Source organism: Sinocyclocheilus anshuiensis, unplaced genomic scaffold (assembly GCF_001515605.1).
Source record: "Sinocyclocheilus anshuiensis isolate Anshui unplaced genomic scaffold, SAMN03320099.WGS_v1.1 scaffold2144, whole genome shotgun sequence".
Lineage (NCBI taxonomy): Eukaryota > Metazoa > Chordata > Actinopteri > Cypriniformes > Cyprinidae > Sinocyclocheilus > Sinocyclocheilus anshuiensis.
The window spans coordinates 274733-280317 of NW_015547642.1; positions in this window are offsets into that span (position 1 = coordinate 274733).

A 5585-nucleotide genomic window follows, 5' to 3' on the forward strand; every position below is an offset into this window, starting at 1 on the left:
CGTAGGCGACCGCCTTGGGCCCCCAAAAGCCAAGGGCCCCCTAAAATGCTTTTCATATAGGAGATGCGCATTAAGCACTGACACGCGAACGGTTGCTGTTTACAGTGTTTATCACCACGACAACCGTCTGTGTGTCCAAGTTGAACACAGTTCTCGTGTATCCTGCTTGAAGCAAATGAAAATATCATGCATCTGAAGCTGTAATTAAATATTGCGCAACAGTGCATATTATATGTTTATTGTTTTAAATGCCGCTTACTCATTTATGAGAAGGACCCAAGTAGAGGACGCATATACAGTTACTTGTTCAGTTGATATAATCCTTAGGTGTGTAAATGTATCATTTCCATTTCATTATTTTTTTCATTATTATTTAAATTTGTAGTTAAAATAACTAAAATAAGTGTATTTTAAAGTTTAGAATTAGACTTTGGCACACAGGCTTACGCTGATAACTCATCAGTGGACTTTCCTCCTCAATATAGGCTATATTTTTCTCATTTTCACTAATTCAAGTTTTTATATGAATGAATCTCTGAAGGGAACCGACTGTCTTCGGAAAAGTTTCGGTGACATTTTCATTTTATCTGAGAAAGCAGTGCTTATGAGCGCAGTGCTGCTTTGTTTACAGCCGTTACCGGGGAAACCGCTGTATTTCTGATATTCCAAAAGCGCCTCCTGCTGGCAGAGAATTAATGCGCATTTCCAATAATCCCGTCTGCAGTTTTTGTTCAGACCAATGCGAAAATACACCCACATAACCCCGTTTTAAATTAATATCATAATTTATACTTCCGACTCATCTCTTTTCTTAAAAAATGGTTTAAAGGCTCGGTTGTAAGGTTTATCATTTTATAATTTATTTTGTTTTTGTGAAAACTGTGAATCAATTGCTATTTCGTGGTCTACAGCATGAAAGAAAGCCATTATAACATGTACATGAAAAATATAGAAACATTGGACACAACTGTGGGGCACCCTGTGAATGTGCGAGACTACCAGAAATAACGAGAAGAATAACAGAGTGCAGTGAAAGGTAAAACTGTTTGCACTACAAACCAGTGTGCTCATAATTAAGACAATACATTAAAATAATATGGTAAGACACACCAGTTCGTAATATCAAGCAGCAATTTGTACAGCTAAAAATAGCTGGAAGCGGATGACACCGGAAGCCACAAAGCCACTGGAAGGCAAGCCTGCAACCTTTAGCCAAAAAAGCGCAATGGCTAATGCTAACGCTTCCGGTTTGCCAGTACTTGTTTACCAGAGGCTGTTTTTTTGAATGGATGTCAATGGAGGAGAGGCTTCACTACGCTGAATAAACAGCTTTTTAGAGGAAACGGCTTATCATTTAATGAATCGACAGCTATTCACTCACCGGTCTCGAGTCCCATGGAGGAGCTCCGGAAGGATAAAAGGAGGAATGACGACAGTGTTGGACGAGAGAGGACAAGGCCTGGACTTTATTTTGTGTTTTGTGTGCGGCATTCATCCGTGAGGGGCTGCCGCTTTACTTTCATTTTGTGTTTGTTTATTTTATTATTAAAGTTTTGTTTAAGTGTTCGCCGGTTCCCGCCTCCTTTTTCCCGTGACTATGAACTGTGTTACACACTGTTTAAGAGTTATTAGCTGGTGAAGTGGATTTACTTATTGTAGAGTTAAGGAAAGTTATCATGTGCATTGTAATGTTCGAAGCAGATGTCATAACAAATGTAGGCCGGGAAGATTTTAAAACATGCACAGTGCTGAAAAGGGGCGGAGCTACATAAGGTCTATAAACTCGAATTTTAAAGACGCGAAGTTAGTAAAGCTGTTTACGCCAAATCTCTATCTGTAGGTATATTCTTATAATAAATCTTTAAAATAGTGACATCAGACAAATTTTGCCTCTTTTTAGGTGCAAGGAGTGAAAATTTGATATCAAAATGTGTTATGATTTCAGGATGATGAAGACAGAACAGTTAGATTAAAAATAAAAAAGATTATGACTCAGAATTACAAGGAAAAAAGTCAGAATTGTGAGATATAAAATGTTAAAGGTTCTTCATGGAATCATCAGTGTTAGTCAAGAGTGTTGATTCTAAGAGTGAACATAAAGAGATGCTTTCAGGATTACGCATGACTTTTGATTTGTGTATCTAGCTGATGAAAAATGCAGAAGAGCTGGTTTCTGTTCCTCCACACGAGAGGAAACTTTCTCTTTGAATGCTTATTTTTTTAGTTTCCACTAGCTGGAGGTTTCCACGCCACCCGGAGTGAGTTTTTGTGTGTTATGGAATGCGGAAGTGTCTTCATAATTGCTTCACACGTCACTGACAGACACTCCCATCACATGTGCTGGAGAACATCATGTCATGTGCCATTAAGAGTTTCCACAGACGCCAGACGCTTCCTGATCAGGAACTCAACACAAAACATTAAAGCTGCACGTAAATCACAACCACATGCAAATGAGACGCATTCACATGAAAGAGGAGTAATGTGTGGTTTGCATGTGAGGACACAGGAAGTACAGTATTTGAATGCATCACTGACACTGAGACATCAACTTATATATCTGTCTCTGTCTGTCTGTGTGTATCTGTCTGTTTGTCTGTCTGTATCTGTCTGTCTGTGTCTGTATTTCTGTCTGTCTGTCTGTGTCTGTATTTCTGTCTGTCTGTATGTCTGTATCTGTCTGTTTGTCTGTCTGTATCTGTCTTTTTGTCTGTCTGTGTGTGTATTTCTGTCTGTCTGTCTGTATCTGTCTTTTTGTCTGTCTGTGTGTGTATTTCTGTCTGTCTGTCTGTATCTGACTGTCTGTCTGTATCTGTCTGTCTGTATCTGTCTGTCTGTCTGTATCTGTCTTTTTGTCTGTCTGTCTGTTTGTCTGTCTGTCTGTCTTTCTGTCTGTGTCTGTATTTCTGTCTGTCTGTCTGTCTGTATCTGTCTGTCTGTGTCTGTATTTCTGTCTGTCTGTCTGTCTGTCTGTCTGTCTGTCTGTGTCTGTATTTCTGTCTGTTTGTCTGTCTGTATTTGTCTGTTTGTCGGTCAGACTGTATCTGTCTGTCTGTGTCTGTATTTCTGTCTGTCTGTCTGTCTGTATCTGTCTCTCTGTTTGTCTGTCTGTATCTGTCTGTCAGTCTGTATCTATCTGTCTGTCTGTATCTGTCTGTCTGTCTGTCTGTCTGTGTCTGTCTGTATGTATCTGTCTGTCAGTCAGTATCTGTCTGTCTGTCTGTTTATCTTTCTGTATCGGTCTGTTTGTCGGTCTGACTGTATCTGTCTGTCTGTTTGTCTGTCTGTATCTGTCTGTCTCTCTGTATCTGTCTGTCCGTCTGTGTCTGTATTTCTGTCTGTCTGTCTGTATCTGTCTGTTTGTCTGTCTGTATCTGTCTGTCTGTCTGTGTCTGTATTTCTGTCTGTTTGTCTGTCTGTCTGTATTTCGGTCTGTGTCTGTATCTGTCTGTCTGTCTGTATCTGTATCTATCTGTCTGTCTGTCTGTCTGTATGTATCTGTCTGTTTGTTGGTATGACTGTATCTATCTGTCTGTCTGTGTCTGTATCTGTCTGTCTGTTTGTCTGCCTGTATCTGTCTGTCTGTTTGTCTGTCTGTGTCTGTGTCTGTATCTGTCTGTCTGTCTGTTTGTCTGTCTGTATCTGTATCTGTCTGTCTGTATCTGTCTGTATTTTTGTCTGTCTGTTTGTCTGTATCTGTCTGTATTTCTGTCTGTCTGTCTGTCTGTGTCTGTATCTGTCTGTCTGTTTGTCTGTCTGTATCTGTCTGTCTGTTTGTCTGTCTGTATCTGAGTCTGTCTGTAAAAGCTACAAGCTTTCAAAACTTATTAAACCAGTGTTATTTCATATACTGTTTGTTAATATTATATTCTTAATATTGTTGTAGTTATTGCTGTTTTTCTCAGTCGCTTTGGTAAATTTCTTGAATAATTTTTAATATTTGCAAAGCAGTATGTGCATTTCTCCAAACTCGTACAAACAGCACCACACAATGGATTACTTGCAAAAACCTGGGTAACACTTTATAATAACTTTCATTTATAAATCATTAACAAACATTATATAATGCTTAACAGATCATTAGTTAATATATATCTACATAGCTAGAAATATGAGATAATGTTCTTTTTAATGTTTACTAATGAACTTACTAAACATTACCTAATGATTAACATGATTAATATAAATCGAAAAGCGTACAAATGTCAGTAAACTTTCAGTTCATATGATCTTCATTTGTTGGTCTTTGTTTGTTGTGTAGACCTCTATTCACACATCTTTACTAATCATTTATTAATCATTTGTTCATGTTTTTGCAGTAGCCAAACTAAAGTTGAAACTATTCATCATTTGTAAATGTTTATAAATGATTACTAATCAATTAGTATCTGTATGGGCACTGGACTTTTAGCTAATGTAACAAGGTTTGTGTAAAGGGTGGCTGGTTACGTTTAGCTAAACACTTGCTAAAGACATAACAGATTATAATTTTGGTGCAAAAAATGTCTTTATTGCCTCAACACTCACATTAGTATACTGTCTTCAGTATACCATTAAACAGGATATTCCTTGAATCATACATAAACGGGAAAACATTTTTTCATTTATCAATTTAGCAAAACAATATAATATAAACAGATTGAACCATGTTCCCTTATAATAATCCAACTGACCCCTGTACACTGTTGACCTTTAACCAACCCTTAAACCAACCCACACCACCAAACCTGTCCCTAACCATACCCGTATCACACCTCAATAGCAGCAGAAGTGTTGTGCATTAACACAAGCTTTTAATCACTGTATCTGTTAAAATCATTTGTAGATTTTTAATAAGTGCTTGATCATATTGGAAGTTTAATGACGTCTGTAAGCATTTTAACTTGTTAATGATTTATTAAAGATAGTTATTATAAAGTGTTACCAAAACCTGTAACTTGCTCAAAATCCTCAGTTCATTTCTCAGAAGTAAGTATTTATTTCAGTGAACATATCAGTGCCATCAGAAAGTCCTTGTGTCATTGATCACGAACAAGAGAGTCAGAATACTTACAAACACAACAGTGTATCTGTCAGTATTTCCTGACGTAAACTCTGGCTACAGTTTTCATGACATCGACTGAAAATGCACTTTTCCTGTATGATATCAAAAGTACAAATGTGCACGGGATATACAGTGTATATATATATATATATATATATATATGGACTGTATATATGTATACATATGTGTGTGTGTATCTGTATAAAGTACATTTACAATCTGAGAAATCTACCAAAGCGACTGAAAAACAAACAAACAAAAAAAAGAAATGTAATGACTATCCTTGGACAACATGCTAAATTAGGCTAGCAATGTACTCAAACATGTTAATCATGCTAACAACATGCTAGCAACATGCTAACCATATTAGAAAGATGGTAGCAACATGCTAATCATGCTAGAAAGATGCTAACAACGTGCTAATCGTGTTAACAACATCTAACAGTATGTTAATCATGCTAGCAACACACTAATCATGCTAAAACATGTCAAGTCAAGTCAAGTCAAGTCACCTTTATTTATATAGCGCTTTTAACAATAC